General features: G+C 37.3%; 1 pseudogene; it reads right to left on the bottom strand.

The window, feature by feature from the left end:
- Positions 1–25: 25 nt before the first annotated feature.
- On the bottom strand, positions 26–15,576 carry LOC103736524 (annotated as a pseudogene).
- Positions 15,577–18,323: the final 2,747 nt, after the last annotated feature.

Genomic DNA, 18,323 nt, shown 5'->3' with positions numbered 1-18,323 from the left:
CCATTTTACCCAAAATCTGAGGCTCTTAATCTGTCTGAATCCCTTGGCAAGAAGATGAGAAATCATTGTCACTATCATCACGAGGCTCAGGTTTCCAAACCCTATGATTTGGCTTAGCTGGTGAGAGAGCGAGCAATGCTTTCGTTTTCCAAATCGTGGTTAGTCATCTTCCTCATCATCTTCCACATCAATTTCACTGTCCTCTGAGTCTTCATCTTAGTCAGCATGTCCTTCCCACATTGTTCCCTCAATGCATTTGTTGGGTCTCCTTTGCATGAGCACCTCCATGGCCATGTGCAGTTGAACAGCTGCCTCTCCTCCAACTCACTGTCAGACTCCTCATCCTCCTCAGTGTCTAGTCCAAGTGATCCTTACTTCCAGTCTTGAGCAGTCACCTTTCCTCTTCCTTTAACTTATTCAAACAGTATTTTCAGCTTCTTCAGACCTCTCTGGCTCCATCCTGATGATCCTCAAGCTGCTCTTCCAGTTAAGCCAATTCTGAAATTTCACAACATAGACATCATACTGCTGTTGGAATTCTTCTTCCATCTTCTCATGCTCGTCCATAATGGCTGGCCTGAAACTCTGAAAAGTCTGCAATAGCTTCCAATTTCTTTCCAGTGCTGAATTCCTCTTTCCCATCTTGGCTTCTAAGATGGCTTCATCACAGGCCACATTACTGAACATGTCTTTAGTCTTCTGAACCTGTGCCATATTTTCTGTTATTATAATTCTCATCCTTTTTTCAGTCTCATTTATTTCCAGACGTCAGTCAATGCCCTCTATTCTCAGGTCTCTCAACTCTATCTCCCTGCCCAGCAGGTCATGCAGAGATGCTTCTTTGGCAGTGATTTCAGAAGCAAGCTGCCTGGATGCTTTCCAACTTGCTGTCTTGGAGCCAAGATCAAACTTGAATTTGTTGTTATCTTCCTCTACTACTTTAAGACCTCCATCTCTTTGGTCTTGATAGTATTATGAAGCATAGATATGATGTTCAATAGTTCTTTAGCTTCGCTACTGATGCATCTGCTTGGTAAAGCTTCTTAGTATTGAGTTTTATGTATGCTGTTGCGATGAACTAAACAATTTCATTCATAACTGATAAGGTCCCAGTAGATGATCGTGACAGCACCTGGGACAGCAACACCCGCTTGGGAGCTCATAGAGAGCTCTGTGCAGCCCAAGTGATGCTTGAGTAAGAGGATGGGGAGGAGCAGTTGGAAAAGGCCAACTCAGTTGCTCCCCAACTTCATAACAGGGCACATCCCTCCAATGCAATTTATTTGAATCATATCCACCTCTTTCCAATCCATCCAACATCTTCCAGATTCATCCCCACTTGCCCCTCTCAACTTCATATCCACTTTTTTTTCTTTATAACCTGCTGTGTCCAATAAGTGCTGCCTGTATATGCATGATTGTAAGGCCATCCAATGGAACATGGGCAACTATGAGAGGGCACACCCCTGAAGACAACTGCAACCTCCTCCTCCAACAGCCCTCAATGGCCAGTAGCTTTCGCTTAAGGGTAAGGCCTCATGATCCCTCCCCCATCCATGCTGGACTATTGACTGGTTTGATCCCTTGCAGGTTTCATGCAGGCAACCACAACTGCTGTGAATTCATAAATGTGATGACCCTGTCATGTATGGAAAATGGGTTCTCAGTGTTCCTTCCCAGTCTCTGGCTCTTACAATCATTCTGAGCCCTGGCTGCATACTTCACAATCACTTATGCCCTGTATTTTGGTTAATTAACAAAAGTGAGTATGTCCACTGCAATAGGAAGCTTCCCTGATGAGGGGTAAGAGCTAATTTATGGATATAAGGATAAGAAGTTAGAAGGAAGTTTGAAACTATGTCCACTTAGCAAAATAACAGTAATAAGTTTTTCTCAAGGGTATATTACCTCCCCAGACACTGGTTCTTGGTCATATTGATAGTACCAGATATTAGATCTCTCCTGTGCAATGGGCCTTAAATTCAATCAGCAAGTAGTTGATTACCACCATAACATGAATACCACTATTATACCAGTGTACATATCTAATCACTTTAGTCATTATTATAGCTCAAAACTGGGTAGGACTATTGATAACTTTTCTCCCTCAGCATCCTGCATAATACCTCTCAGCACTAAGAGAGGTAGAAAACAGTGAGGAAGTTTCCAGATCAGTGCCTCCTTGACTCCTTCATGTTGTGTGACCAAAGTGTTGGTGTCTTCAGCAATAGAGCCTTACCATCAAGTTCTGGTAGATTACCACAGCAATAGCAATGGTCTATATTGTTTGGGGGAGGGGGGTGTCTCTGGGACTCAAGAAAGATATCACATCTGTGACACTGGGTTTTTTGTTTGATAACCTGTGTGTTCTCATTAGGCCCCATGAATTCTGCCATATATGTCAAGTGGAATTTGGTCAACCACTTTACCCAGATGTCTTTCAGTGCAAGCCCACCCACTGAAGTCCTTTCAGCCCACCCAGAGGTCTTAAGGAAGGTCTACTCTCCCTCATCCGGTAGCAATTAGTCTCCAACAGCTCCCAGGCCAGGGCTGACCTGTTGCCCATTTCCCTCGCTCCATTCTGTCTTGTATAGTTTTTCCTCTGTAAAATGCTTGCTAGCATCTTTGGCTCAGGTTTTCATGTCTTTATTTGCCATGCAGGCAATATATTGATATGCATATATATTATATATTCATTCATGTAAGTATGAATGTGTCATTCATACATACATTATGTTTAGTGTGGTTTTGTTTTTAGATACTTGCTGTAAGTCATTTGTAATGAAACTACCTAATTTCTCTAAATTTATAGACATTTCTTGTTATTATTTTCAATTTCTTATAGTAAAACTGATAGAAAATAGCTTTAATAAAGTCAAATGTCCCAATAATGTGCTTTCCCCTTTCAATGTCCTTTGTGATTAAAGATGATTTGATTTAGAGAGCCTCCTGTATTGTTTTCTAAAACTTTTAAGTTTATGACAGTCACAATAATTAGAAATAGACTTGCTTTTACTGTATAGTAGATTTCTCAACCTTGGAACGCATCGATATTTTAGGCTAGATAATACTTTACTGATGGGCCTTGTCCTGTGTATCGTAACATATGGTATGATATCTCCTGATCACTGACCTCTACTCACTCAATGCCAGCACTGATCGACCCCTCATTTGTAACAAACAAAACTGTCTGTAGGAATTGGAAAGTGTTCCCTAAGTAGAAAAATTACTCGGTGTTGACTACCACTGGTATTCAATATAAGACGAACTTCTTATCTTTATATTTATATAATACTTATCTAAAAGTACTGACTGAGAGCTAACCTCGCCACAGTGATTTTCGTCACTCTTCTAACATTTCAAACATCCATTTGATTGAGATTTAGCTCCTGTCTCTCTGCTCTGCTGCATAAGTAATTTGTCTATCCTAAAATTCCACAGTCTGAACTGCCATAGCTTCAGGAACTCTCGATGCCTTATTCATTCACTTCAGAAGCATCTTGCATATGATCAGATTTTTGCAACTCTAAAATACATTAAAGTCATCATGTCAAATTCTACATAAAATTTTAAAGGATAGCTGACTACAATATATTGAATATACAGATCAACTTAGGAGTGTTTTGTGCTATTAATTATTGAGTTTTTCAAACTATTTATTAATGGTGATTACACACATAAATTCTGAAGAAAAGCTCCATAGCTATAACTTGGATATGAGTCCTTCAACAAGTTTCTTGAAGTATTAGTGATTTTAATTTTCTCATCTTTAAAATGGGCATCCTCTTAGGCTTCAGGAGTACTAAGATGAGAGATGATAGATGATGATCATGATGATGATAGATAGATAGACAGATACATAGATAGATACATAGATAGATTATAGATAGATAGATAGATACATAGATAGATAGATAGATATAATAGAGATATAACGAATTATGTAACAAAGGCAGTATTCAGTGAGCTTTAGGTAATCTGAGTCTCCATTCATTTCATTAATGCTGTTCAACACAATGTTTTCCAAAATGTCATATACCTCCTTAATTAAACGTTGTACAATTTGTCATATATTTTGTTGTTATAAATAAAATTTTTGTTTTGTCTTCTATAATTAATACATCAACATTCAATAGCAATTTTGTATAGTTTTACTGAACTTTTGTGCATTTTATATAAACATCTTAATCATCTTCATACCATCTTTCCCATCAATACCCTCTCAGAGACGCCACACACACACTGATTTCATGTATTCTGTCATTTATGTTGAGGTCTATCAAGTCAACTTAGCATCCCAGGTATTCTCCAGTGAAATTTTATTCACTGGGGTCTGGTCAGCCTATATAGAGTCAATAGAACTTTTAAAATTGAGCTTTACTAAACTTATTCATTCTTATAATTTATGAGTTTGTAAATATAATCATATAAATAACAAATTACGAGTGCTCTTATCTAGTCTTAGACTATTCCTTTCTTTGTTGTTTAGGGGTTTGCATTTATTTGTTTGTATTTTTTTTCAGTGTTCCACATAGAATCCACAAATTCATACTAAAGAAGTAGTAAGCTGGCAACATTTTTCCCACAGAATTTAAAATGAGTTTCTTACATTTTTCTGGTAGATAATCTTTGGTTTATATGACATGGATATCTTTATCATATCAATAGAAACAAGTAGATTTACTATTTTCACTGGCTCCATAAAAATTGTATTTTTTTTCAGTGTTCCACATAGAATCCACAAATTCATACTAAAGAAGTAGTAAGCTGGCAACATTTTTCCCACAGAATTTAAAATGAGTTTCTTACATTTTTCTGGTAGATAATCTTTGGTTTATATGACATGGATATCTTTATCATATCAATAGAAACAAGTAGATTTACTATTTTCACTGGCTCCATAAAAATGAAAAATACTCATATAGTACGGCGTCTTTCAACGCTCTTTCATTGCCCCTTCAAATCATTAAAACTCAGGATATTTCTACAATGCCCAGTGTACAAGAAGAGACAGTTTTCTGGAACCATTACCGTTCTACATTGCTGGAGAGAATTTTAAATACCACAAAATTTTGGGATAGAAAGCTGAAATATTATACATTGCTGGTATAAACATACCACTCAATAACACGGAGAAGAAAATATATCACAAACAGCTGGTGACAATAGTCATTTTCTGCAGAATAATTATTGGGTAATAGGTATCATGTTACATTTTATTTTCTTTTCATTCTAAGCTAATAAAACACAATGCCATATGCTTTATTACTGTGATTCATGAGGTCAAGAGAACATCTGTTCCATATTTACTGTGAACGACTAAGTACTGTGATTAATGCAGGAGGGAGATTAATTAATATAACCTTAAAATAATGAAAATGATACACACATAATGTTGTCCTCATCTGCTAGTGACGTCATCTCCTTAACTGTGCATATAGGAAACTCATGATAGATCAACTTAGGAGTGTTTTGTGCTATTAATTATTGAGTTTTTCAAACTACTTATTAATGGTGATTACACACATAAATTCTAAGAAAAGCTCCATAGCTATAACTTGATGTTGCTTAATTTACAACTTAGAATTTAAAAAGAAAAGTTAAAAAGATGTTTTGTATGCACCACATTTTTCACCTAATTATCCAAACTTTAAAAAATTTGCATATGGATGGGAGGGAGGGAGGGAGAGAGGGAAGAAGGAAGCTGGGGGAGGGAGGAAGAGAGAAAGAGATATAGAGCGAAAGAGGGTTGGGGATAAGGTTAGGGTGGTGGACAGTGGTAACAGGAAGGTGAGAGTGGTCAGCATACATTGTGTACATATGTAAAACTGTCTACGAACAAATTAATAAAAATAAATAATTTTAAAGAATTCTTAAATCATTGGTAAGAATGCTATTTTGTTGAGTGTTAAGTTCATAAATAATCAAATACTTTAGTTTAAAACACATTATTGCTTGCTTTCATTACTTTTGAGTCCTCAGAGTCATCCATCTCCCTTAAGGGTGTTGCTCTTACATGTCCCTGCTCTGTTCTGAAATTTTCATGGAATTCAATTTCTATGTAACCACCTTAGGTTACTCTTTTCTGTCTGTAGTGCTTTGAAAGAGAAATGCCCCCCACAGGCTTATGTATTTGAACACTTGGTCCCCAGTTGGTGACACTGACTGAGAAGGTTTATGGAACCTTTAGGAGCTTCTGCCTGGCTAGAGGAAGTATGCTGCTTGGTTCAACTTTGAGGGTTACAGCCTTACCCTACTTCCTGTTCTGTTTTTCTGCTTTCTCTGTGTGGATCAAAGTGGAACCAGCTTTCAGCTCCTGCTGCCATGTCATGCTGTCCCCATCATGATGAGCTCTATGCTTCAAGAACCATAAGTCAAAATAAATACTTACTGTTTAAACTTGTTTTTATCAGATTCTTTTGTCACAGCAACAGAAAAGTAGCTAATATACTCTCCCTTTCTATTCTTTTTAAATGTCTTTATACATTTTTATCCAAAGAAATTGTATCATATGGATTGGGTAGATAGTTTTACAGAGAGAGATGTTTCTAGTTCTATTAAACTAAAGGAACTGGTAACAAATATGATACAAGGGATCTTGGCTGGTTTTGTTCTGGTATTTTAATGTTTGGATAGAGTCAATATAGCTTCTAGTCAACATACCTACTACCTATGGGAGAATAAAGATACAAGCAGGTTTAAGGTTTGTAAGAGTTTTATTTGTAATAAATAACTGGATGTAATCCAGTAATAAAGTTGTTTGTTTTATCCATTCGACCATTCATTAACCCAATAATTCAATGCTCCATTAAATAATTACAACTCTATATTACCATTTTCTTTACAGTATGCCTAGACAGAGTGCTTCTTGATGCAAGAGGAAGGGAAGTTCACTTAAAAAACAAAAGGAGAGGAGACAGGAGCAAAGAATCCAAGAGCAAGAGATTAGTGGATATATTAGCTGTAAGAACAGGATACTGCGGAAGCTCAGAAGAGTAAGTAGGGGCATGTACCTAACAGAAGAGATTTAGGTTCTAATTCTTGAGTGAGGGTTATTCAAGTGAAGAAAAAGGGTAAGGAAATATCTGTAAAAATAACATTGGCATTCAAATGTATAATTTCTCTAGTTACTTTATGAGGAGAATTGACTGACTAGAGGCAGTTAGTGACAGTGGCTCAAGTGTAGCCATGTGTGCTACAGGGGCAGACGGGAGATGACTGTGAAGGAGTAGGTAAAGGCTGTGTTCTAGACAGACGGCCACCTGGCTGAACTACCTGGAGAACCACACAGATTCTTTCCATTAAACAAAGCCATGCTGCAGAATGCATCATCCCAGACAAGTAGGCCTCATCATTGATTCACTGCCTTTGCTCAAAAAGAGAAACTTCTTCACACCAAATCCTACAATATCCCAGACAGAAGAGCAGTGCACAGGGTCATAGGAAGGGCATGAGGAAGAAGAGGCACAGGAAACTTACCTTTGATACGTTGTTCTAAACTGTCGCTTCTCAAAAACATTCAGGGGGAGAAAATTTGAACATGAACAAAAGCTCTTGATTATTTATTACAATCTAACTGCCTTAGCAATAGAGGAAGGGAATGAAGGCTTTACTGTTATGGACGGGAGTGGAATATGAGGAAAGGGGAAACAGAACACATAAGTTTTACCTTGTGTCCTTGAAGAGGTAAAAGCATAAGTTGTCTGAATCCCTTTTGCAGCAGGACTCTGGGTGTCATTCAAGGGTAACACTGAATAAAGAAGGCCTTAAAAAGGAAAGCGGAATTAACACTTAGTTCCAGGTTTAGCAGCAATCTCCCTCCATACTTGCCCTAGAGAATTTAGTCTATGGATATGAAGGCCCTGTTACACCTACATGATGAGAATGTTTTTTATGATCACTGTTACCCTAAATGAAGATTTTGTTGCTGCTCTCAGAGCCTAAGGAAGAGATGTAGACCTTAATATATTTATGAATAGCATTTCCAATAACCCAAGAGGTAAAGACTTATTTTTGTTATTTACTCAGTATGAAATAAATACAAAAATCATGTTTCTTGTGTATCTTATTAAGAATAGTAAATCATGGGGCTGGAGAGATGGCTCAGCAGTTAAGAGCACTGACTACTCTTACAGAGGACCCAGGTTCAGTTCCCAGCACCCACATGGTGACTGACAACCATCCACAACTGGGGTTCCAGGATATCAGATGCCTTCTTCTGACCTCTGAGGGCATTTCATGACATGGATGCACTTACAGGCATGCAGGCAATACATTCATACAGATAAAATAAATTAATTGATTAATTAAATAAATAATTCATATTAACTGAATGAACTGTATGAGTAAAACTGTTACTGAGAGGTTTATATTTTGTCCTGGTTGGAATCTCAAAGAAGTCACCCATCAATCTTTAGACAAATACATTATATTTGTATAAGATACAAAAAGAAGAAACTATGGAAGATAATAATTAATTGGTAATCACCCCTAGACAATAAATGAACGAATATAGTTTACTGATCATGAGGATCACTAGAATTATAGAAAGATTCATAGTGAATTCAAGAGTAGAAATTGCTAGGCTGGGCTGGAGAGATGGTTCCCCAGTCGAGAGAGCACTCATTGCTCTTGCAGACGACCCAGGTTCAATTCCCAGCACCTACTTGGCAGCTAACAACCACCCTTAATTCCGGTTCTAGGGGAATCTGACGCCCTCTTCTGACCTCTGCAGTCATTGCACAAAGCAAGTGCACTTACTTCCATGCAGGTAATACACCCATACACAAAAACTAAAAATAATAAATAAAATATTTTAGAAGAAATGGCTAGGATATGATAAATTTACAACTTTCATCTTCCAAGGTTGCCAAAAGAGAATGCAAAGAAGTTACTTCAGGAAAATAAGTGGCTTTTTGCAGTATATGACTCTCCTCCCCATCCTGTGGGATCCAGACCTGTGAACCATGGGGTCTGGTGGCTATTTTTCACTGCCCCTTTGTTTTGTACTTTCTGGCTTAAGTACAAATCACACTATGTACTGTAATTTTCTCACTAAAAGTTAGTTACATATCATATATTTTTAATCAAGAGGACTTTGTAGAAAGAAGGTTTTAAGAGGATAACATTAAAGTCATCCAAAAGTTTCTTCTAAGAAATTCAATTTACACTTATTAATGTCTTTTAAGAATCCAAAGACCAGGGAGTGGGCATGGATCTGATCAAAACACCTTATATGCATGTATGAAATTCTCAATAAATTATTTATTTAAATAAAAAAAATAACCAGAAGACCACTAATACATCTAAAGTAGTTTTCTGCTAAGTTCTCGTAAGTCAAGTGTTTAGATCTCCTCTGACTTAGGATGCTAAATCCTACATAAACATAAAAATAAAACAGACATCATTCTTTGAACCTCAAGCAAAAAATCCTGGGAGAGAAGTGAAGAATGGCCTCAAAATCAGTCTATCCTCACAAAGGCTAATAAGGGTGATTTTTGCTTTCAATTGTTGGCTTTTCATTCATGATTAGTGAACAGACAAAAATCAAATATGCCACTCATGAAAGAAGCATCTTTTTGCAACAGGTGGAGGCTACTGCAGAATCCAATGTCTGGTCAGACACAGAGAACATCTGAGAGATGCTCAGTACTAGGTGACACATATACAAGCGAATCTCTACAACAAAGGCTCATGGAACACAGTGGAGCAAAGGGTAGAGGGAAAACTATTGCATCTCTCAACCCTTACCAGTGAAGCTTCCTTATACAGCAGAGTAAGATGCACACAGAAGGCCACAACTGGCCAAGTTTTAAGGAATAAGAGACCATAGAGTGTAGGATAGGACTTCTGTATGGAACTTCACCCACCCACCACTCAGGGACCATTGTGGAAGAGGGGGTGGAAAGATTGTAAGAGCTAGGGCTGGTTCATGAACATGGGGAAGCAGAGGCCTCCGGGTCACTGGAAGCTTGCACACGTAAACTTGTGGCAAAGGTGGCATCAAGCACAGGCCCATGCCAACTCAATTAAACAAGGGTCCAAGGAGAAGAGGAGAGATAGCCGGTGGGCCAGCACTAGGCTGAGAACTATTGGAAACTGATTGATGCTGGGTGAGGGAGAGTATGACTTACATACAACCACTGGATGGGCTGACTAGACTCCACTGGGTGAATTTACACTGAACAATTTTTGGTACAAATGCCTGAATGGGTAGGCATTAACATGTGTGGCAGAATAAATGAGGTCAGGTGGGGGAATAAGGGAGGCATGGATGGTGGAGGGGACCTATATTCGATTAAGAACTATTGTATGAAATTACAGAAGCTCAATAAAAAATATTCATCTTAATAAAAGGGACCATGTGATGCCTGAAAGTCAGGATCATACAGGATGTATATAATGGAGCATGCTGCTATAACTTTGCTCTTAAATAAAATGGATATGCATATTCTATGTACATTTATTATTCTATAAATAGGATAATCAAACTAAGTGTAATTTCTCAATATTAAAGCTTAAAGCCTCATCAGTACATAGATGCTTACAGTTCTGGATGTGCAGAACTAAAGACAAAGAAATGCTTAAGTTTTAGGTTGCATCAAAATGTCCTCTCTCCATGAATCCAAACAGAAGCTTCAGGAAGAAATGGAAAGCAAACTAAACCCAGACAATTTAAGTCAGAGGTTTATACTTGTCAAAGTTGTCAAATGAGGAGAATTACATTAAATTACTTACAAAACAATAAACAGAAGGGATCATGTGCCAATATAAACAAAATATTATTCTTATTATATATCGCTGTCAGTTGGGCATTGTGCTATATGCTGAGTACTAACAGCTCATTAAAGATGATAACAAACCTCTGAGGTCAGTATTTTGAAACTTTTTTTATTAAAGAAAGAAGCAGCAGGTTTATAGAAGTTAAGGTTCCTTTCTGAAGATTGCACAAATACCAAAGGGAATTTGGGACCCTAAAGCCATTCTGTATGTTCAAAAACCTATGCTCTTTAACAGAGAAGAAGTGTGACCACCTTTGCCTCACCAAGTGAATTGCTTCACACATACACACACACACACACACACACACACAAACATGCATACAAACATGCACATATGTACACACAAGCACACACATACAAACATATACATACAATTACACCCATACACACACTTGCACCCATACATACATATCACACACACAAACACTTGTACAAATATACACATACACACATATGCATTCACATACACACAAACATGCACACAAATGCATATACAAATGCACACTTATACATAGGTGAATGCACACAACACACACACCCCAAACACACACATGCATATACAAATATACTCACACACATAATGTAAACACATACACAGCATTCAAGCACATAAATACATGCAAAGATGCACACACACACTCCTATTCTATATGTGTTACATGCATTAATTTCAGGGCTAGAGTTCACAGGGAGCTTCCAAGCGCCTCCACGCAGAGGCCTTTTGTCTCCTCTCAGTCCTGCTTATTTCTACCTAGGAACTGTCAAGATGTGGGTGCCTCCAGTTAGTAACTGAGCTCAGATAAGTCCTCATTTCCCTTACTCTGTAAAATCAGACACTTAAAAATGCTCTAAGTACTGCAGTAGTTGAGGAATTTAGAAAAAGAACAGTTATGTTTTCCCAGAATAGTTAAAAATGGTCAACATGGCTAATAATAATTAGAAAACTAGAACACTGTTTAGTTTTAATATCTAGAAAAGTTGGTTAGAATTCCTAGAGCTCTCGACAGATCTTGGATAGTTTGAGCTATGAATTTTTAGATTGAGTAACATTGACCAAAATAAAGTCTAATGAAGTAAATACATCCTCCTTTATTTTCTATTTCTGTTGGCTTTCAACATTACATGCCTATAAAAATGATGGGTAGAAGTTTAATTAGTAAGAGCTTTTATTTAAAAGTTGTGCAATTATATATGATATAAATGTGTGATGTAAAAATGAAGAGAAAAGGATTAAATAGATGACTCAGTGGACCCAATTTCGAGCCCCAGCATCCACACAGAGCATCTCACACCCTACCTGTTAACTCCAGCTCCTGGTCTCCAAACACATTTCTACACATGTACACATACACACAGACACACAATTAAAAAGAATAAAAATAAATCTTAAGAAAAGAAAAGCCAAAATAGACAAAAGACATTTCCCCACTTTTGGGACCGAAGAAATTGCTCAACAGTCAAGGGCACTTAGTGCTCTTACAGAGGACCTGGGTCCAGGTTCCAGCACCCACATGGAGGCTAACAACTGTCTGTAACTCCAGTTACAGGGGACCTGACACCCTTTTCTGGCCTCCATGGGCATTGCACACAGAGTAGGAGGACAGCAACAAAGGTGGCAGCAAGACCAGCCAGCAAGATGGCTCAGCAGCTAAAGGTGATGGCTGCCAAGCCTGATAACCTGAGCTGCATTCCCAGGTCATACATGGTAAAAGGAGAGAACCAATTCTGGCCTCCACACCTGCACAATAGCACACTTGCGCGTGCACACACACTACACACACACGGACATGGATACTAAATAAACAAACATATGAATAAATAAATGTAAAAGAATTAAGATGACAAGAGGGAGGCACATGAGCCAGAAGTATGTGAGAAAAGTTGCAGCGTACTTAGAAAAGACCAATAAGGAGGTGACATTGGCAGGAACCCTGAAAAATACAGACAGATGAGCTAGACGTAAGATACGTGAGAAAAAACCTGCAGGAGAGACAAGAGTGGGATAATTTTTTTTTCCTTAACCTCTATTGCATTAATCCAACATGTATGATTCACAAAGCCAGAGGTTCTCGCGTTTCTAGCCAGGCTCCCAGCCATCTCTTCCTGCCAGTTCCTTGCCTCTGAGATTAACATAAACTAACAAACACACCTCACTGATGTTGATGCTAATGAATATGTGTTACCCCAGCTCTAAATATGAAATGATTGACTTTTATTTCCTGCAGGCATGTATGTGTTTGTTGAGAAATTCTCTTTCTTTCTGTCTCTCTGTCTCTGTCTCTTTCTCTCTCATGCAGCTGTACCTGAAGGTTCCTGAGGCCTTCAAGCGGGAGGCCAGGGTGTTATAAATGTGGTGCACTTTTCAGATATTTGAGTTTATTTAAACTTCTTTATGATTATATTGATGCGTCACATACATCAAAATGCCCATACTTCAAATGTACATTGATGAGATTCAATAACATGTAAATGCAATAAAATGTATGAGAAGAAAACTATGAAGTATTTCTATACCCATAGAGAGTTCTCTCTGACCCTTTTCAGGAAGTTCCACTCCCCGTCATACTAACTTTTTTGTTAGGATTTCTGTAAACTGAGTTTGCAACTCTTCAGTATCACATACATAGAATTTTAGTTTGCAGTTCTTTGTCTCTTTTTTTCTAGATTCCTACATGATTTTTTAAAATATATTTTATTTTATTATTTTTATTTTATGTGTATGAGTGTATTGCCTGCATGTACATGAGTGCACCCTTGTCGTGCAATGCCGCAGAGGTCAGAAGAGAGAGTTGGATTCCCTGGGAACTGGAGTTAAGGACGGTTGGTAGCCGCCATGTGGGTACTGGGAATAGAACCCGGGTCCTCTGCAAGAGCAGTCAGTGCCCTTAACCGCTGAGCCATCTCTGCAGTCCCCCCTACATGATTTTTAAGATTCCTTGGCATTGCTAAGCAGAACTCCATGGCATCAATATACCCTCGTGTTCTTTCTTTTACTCCTTTTCCTCTAGATAATAGTAGAATGCCACTTCATTTTTCCATCGTTTTTCCCTAGGAGAGAACTGAAATATGCAAGTTTTTTTTTAAATACTGTTTGAATAAATACCTAGGAGCAAAATTGTTTGATTCTAAGCTGTTTTACTTAACAAGAGCAGCAATGATTTTCGCTGTGGTGTTTTCACAGCCCGCTCGAAATATGTGCAATCCGTGGCTCCTGCATCTGCTCCACCACTTGATACTGTTGACTGTGATGATTTTAACCCTTCTAGTAAGTGTGTGGTAGTCACAACTACAGTTTAATTTTCATTTCCATAATGACAAGGAATATTGGAAACTGTTTAGGCCTGTCTTAATATGCTTTCTGTTAACTGTGATAAAACACTGACCAAAACCAACTTGGGGAGGAAAGGGTTTATTTGGCTTACAGGTTAAATAGTTCAACATCTAGGGAGATGAGGGCAGGAACTCCATCCTGGATCCTGGAGGTAGAAATTGAAGCAGAAACCATGGAGGAACACAGCTTACTGGCTCACTTCCCCTGGTCCTCAGCTGCTTTTCTTATATAGCCCAGTAAGCACTAACAACTTTTAGCTTTGCATCAAATATCAAATTGTATACATGAAATACTTTGGTTTTATACTAAAAATCTTTGTTTACTTCAAAGAAAAATGTTTCTTCTAGGTATTTTTGTAGTTTTAGATTTTATATTTTTTTTCTTTTTTTTAGATTTTATATTTAATTCTGCCATACAGTTTGAGCTAAGGGTTATGTATACTGTAGCATATAATTCATGTGTTTTCTTCTAGAAATCTTATGGTTTAGCATTTTAATTTTTTATTCTTTTACAGTGTACACAAGCATTATTTTGATAACCCTCCATCATTATCCATTTGCCTTCCTGCTGAAACTCCCAGGCTTAGCTGTTAAATTTAAATCTGCATTCCAATTCAAGTCAATTTTATATGGTATAAAAAGTGTAAGTCAATTATGTAAAGTATAAGTCACTTAACATTTCCATTTTGACTGCTCCAGTATTCTTGGTGTTATATCTAATCTTTTGATTATAAAAAAATGTAAAAAGAAATACAATAAGCTTAAGTTAATTAAAAACCTGAAGACCAGTTTTTAATGAAGCAGCTATTGTATAATGAATTAACAATTTACATATAATCAAAAATGTCATATTAACTTTGTTGGTTTTATTGTAATTAAAAGCTCTCCAAAATAAGTGCCATCTTCGTCGTGTGCTATTTATGCAGCCTTTTGATATGCACCAAACATTTAAAATAAAGGAAGACTTTTAAGGCTTTATAGAGAATTGACATTTATGCTTAGCACTTGTTTAATGTCTTTGCCTGTCCTGATGCTGGATCCTTCATTTTCAGCCATCGAACTTGTGATTACAACTTCATCTCTGAAGTAGCTTTCGCTCATAAAATGTTCCCACTGTAAAGACTGGATCATTACCCATCCTTTATTGTGTGTATGTTTGCATGATTTGTGTGTGTGTGTGTGTGTGTGTGTGTATTTGTATGTGTGAATGTGAGTGTGTGTATGTCACAGCATGTGTGGAGGTCAGAGGACAGCTTCCTGTGACAGTACTTAGCTTCTCTTTATTTGAGATAGGGTCTCTTGTTCACCACTGTGCATGCCAGGCTAGGTGGTCCACAAGAATTCACTTGTCACTCCCTCCAGCCTTATGCAGGTTCTTGGGATATGAACTCAGATCCTCACCTTTCTGCAGCAAGCACTTGTAAGCACTGTAGTCACTGAGATCTGCAACCCACTCATTCTTCATCTTTGTGTATTTAGAAACAAATTCAATCAAATGCTGTTCATTCGGGATTGAGATGTAATGAACATGATAATTAACTTAAGTTTTCTTCACATAACAATATAAAAGACAAAACAAATCACTGAAGTTTAAGGACTAATGTCTAAGAACTTAAGGTTCAGTTTCATTGTCTGTCTTTCTAACAGGTTAGGAAACAGGAAACCGGCATCATTTCACATAAACAACACTCATATACTGAATTTTTATATATCCAAATTTTAGAATGATCAAATTCTAGGTGCTATAACTTCATGTTCAGGACTTATAGTGACTTGAAAGACAAATAAGGTTTTTAGCAGGCAACGGGTTATCTGTTTCTCAGTGGAGTGCTGTTAGGATTGAAGGTGCTTAAAGTGAACTCGGTCTTTGAAGCATTAAATAAGAGACAGCAGTCAATGCTGATGCTCTCGAAGCACAAATCACAGAATCTTCCAAGCGATGACCCTAATATCCGTCATATTTACAGAGGGAACTGTTTACATGCATACCACATCTGCTGTTCCCACACACATTTCTGTAGTAATTGAAATACACGGTGTCAGGAGATGAGAAGTCAGCTGGGTTATAAATGAAAGTCCCAGAATTTAAGTATCACATACTGTCCTGGAATCTTTCTATATAACCAAGAGATCTGCAAGGCGTATATCACCCACACTGTCTTTTTGTTCTCAAGAAAAAAAAAAAGTTATGCTATTAAAGCTTGCTGTTGTTTTATTTTATGCCATAAAAGTCCCTCTGGTTTTATGAACCTTAGCTCAGTTTCTCCAAACCAACCATAAACTTTAACAAGTAACTTGTATAACCTGTACACATGTTCTCAGGGCTATAGCCCAAATATATATTCTACAAGTGTCACCATTCTAAATAACACCTTGCCTTTCTCTTCACTAATCTATAATTATATCTTGCACTAAAGTTTGAGCTATGTTAAATTTATTGCTGTATCTCCTAAGCCAAAAGTTGGCTGCTTGCCTCTTTACCATTCTTTTTCTACTGACAGTGGATTTAAAGCCAATTCATTGTGAAAACAGCCAGCATCAGATTTTCAGCCTCCCATGTGACATCCCTGTACATCCATACCTCCCACTTTCTCCCTCCCTCCACTTCAAATCATCCTTCCTCAAGTCCAGCACATTTAATATTGACTGTTCCTTGGTATGCTTTCATTTCTGTCTCATCCTATTTCTAAAAGATATTTGCATCATTTATAGTTTTCAGATTCCATGATTTATAAGTGTCACAAGCATGTGTCTAGACTAGAATAAAGAAACTCATGCTCACTCTCCTGTTGCCTCCCAAATAAAGCAAATATTCCATCTTAAGCCTCAAATGGCTCTTTTCACAAATGAAAGTTGAAGTTTGTCTTTCTGTTCTTATCCTTTCATGATTTTTGCTTTTTATCCTTCACCTAATCTGAACCTCCCTATCAGAGACTTCCTCCAAAAAGAATACCATTTTATGTCCAATAAATATCATGGTGGTCCTGTTTATATCTGCTGTAAATTCACCTTTTCAAATAATATTTTAGTCATTTGATAGAAAGAAAGAAAGCAACCTCCTTACAAGCATATAATGCATTTAATTCTTATAAAAGTTATCAGATGTCACCCAAGCAGTCTCTAGTTGGCACAGGAGTGGCAGAGGCAAAGTCTGAAGAGTGTTCAGTTATACTGTCTATTTGTTCTTTGGGGTGGATATTCTCTACCAACAATTAAGTATAAATCTGATGGTACAAGGCTCAATTTAGAAAAAAAAAACACTCAGCATTATATAAAATCCAACACAAAGGAGTGGAAATGTCTCTTTTCCTCTTCTTTTTATTCAGCTTTTCTATGCAAACATCAGCATGCACAAAAAAAGATGGAATTTCTCTTTTGCCTCTATAAACTGATTAAACAGAAAGTTATCTCTTAAATTTAACTGGAGATAAACATGTAAGTGAGGGCTTCTTTAGAACTTTCAGCATGTAAATAATGACCATTTTAATCTACTGCATGTCCTACATCCTGTTGGGGATGTACTTGTAATAAATATACCCTGTTTACAAAACATTGAAATTTAAGTGGGGGCTTCAGTATTTCTATTTGCTAAATCTAGACAGCTTATATACAAGTAAAGACTTGAAACATCATTAGTGGGCTGGAGGGATGGCTAATGTTATGAACACTTTCCCCTTTGCAAAGGACCCAGATTCCTTTCCCAGTACCCACATGGAACCTGATGCCCTCTTTTGGCCCCTTCAGTCACTATATGCACATGGTACACATAAATACATGCAGGCAAAATGCTCATATGCATACAATTTTTTAAATGAAAATAATTTTTAAAAATTTCAAAGGAAACATTATTAGTTTACATAGTCACGTTCTTCGTATAAATGTCAGTAAAATGTGCAATGAAGGAAAGGATTAAATCAGCCAGTTGCTATATTTGTAACTATCCACACTTGAGGCCACTTTATATATTTTACTAATTTCATTCTAAGGATTGCATTCGAAAGAAATGTCTTATCGTTGAGTCTTCAGCATTTTTCTTGGCCTTCATAGCACAACCAACCACAACCAGGTGACCTCTTAGCTAGGAACCATAGGCTTACAATATGCGCTTGCGTTCTGAAGCTTTGTTTTGAAGCATTTACACAGCATTTGTGAACCATCACACCATGTTAGAAGTACTGGCGTTGGATGGTTCACAGGGAAAACACTTGGATT

Source organism: Nannospalax galili, unplaced genomic scaffold (assembly GCF_000622305.1).
Source record: "Nannospalax galili isolate Female #2095 unplaced genomic scaffold, S.galili_v1.0 scaffold136, whole genome shotgun sequence".
Classification (NCBI taxonomy): domain Eukaryota; kingdom Metazoa; phylum Chordata; class Mammalia; order Rodentia; family Spalacidae; genus Nannospalax; species Nannospalax galili.
The sequence above is the reverse complement of the archived record's forward strand: the minus strand, read 5'-3'. Positions and strand labels throughout refer to the sequence as shown.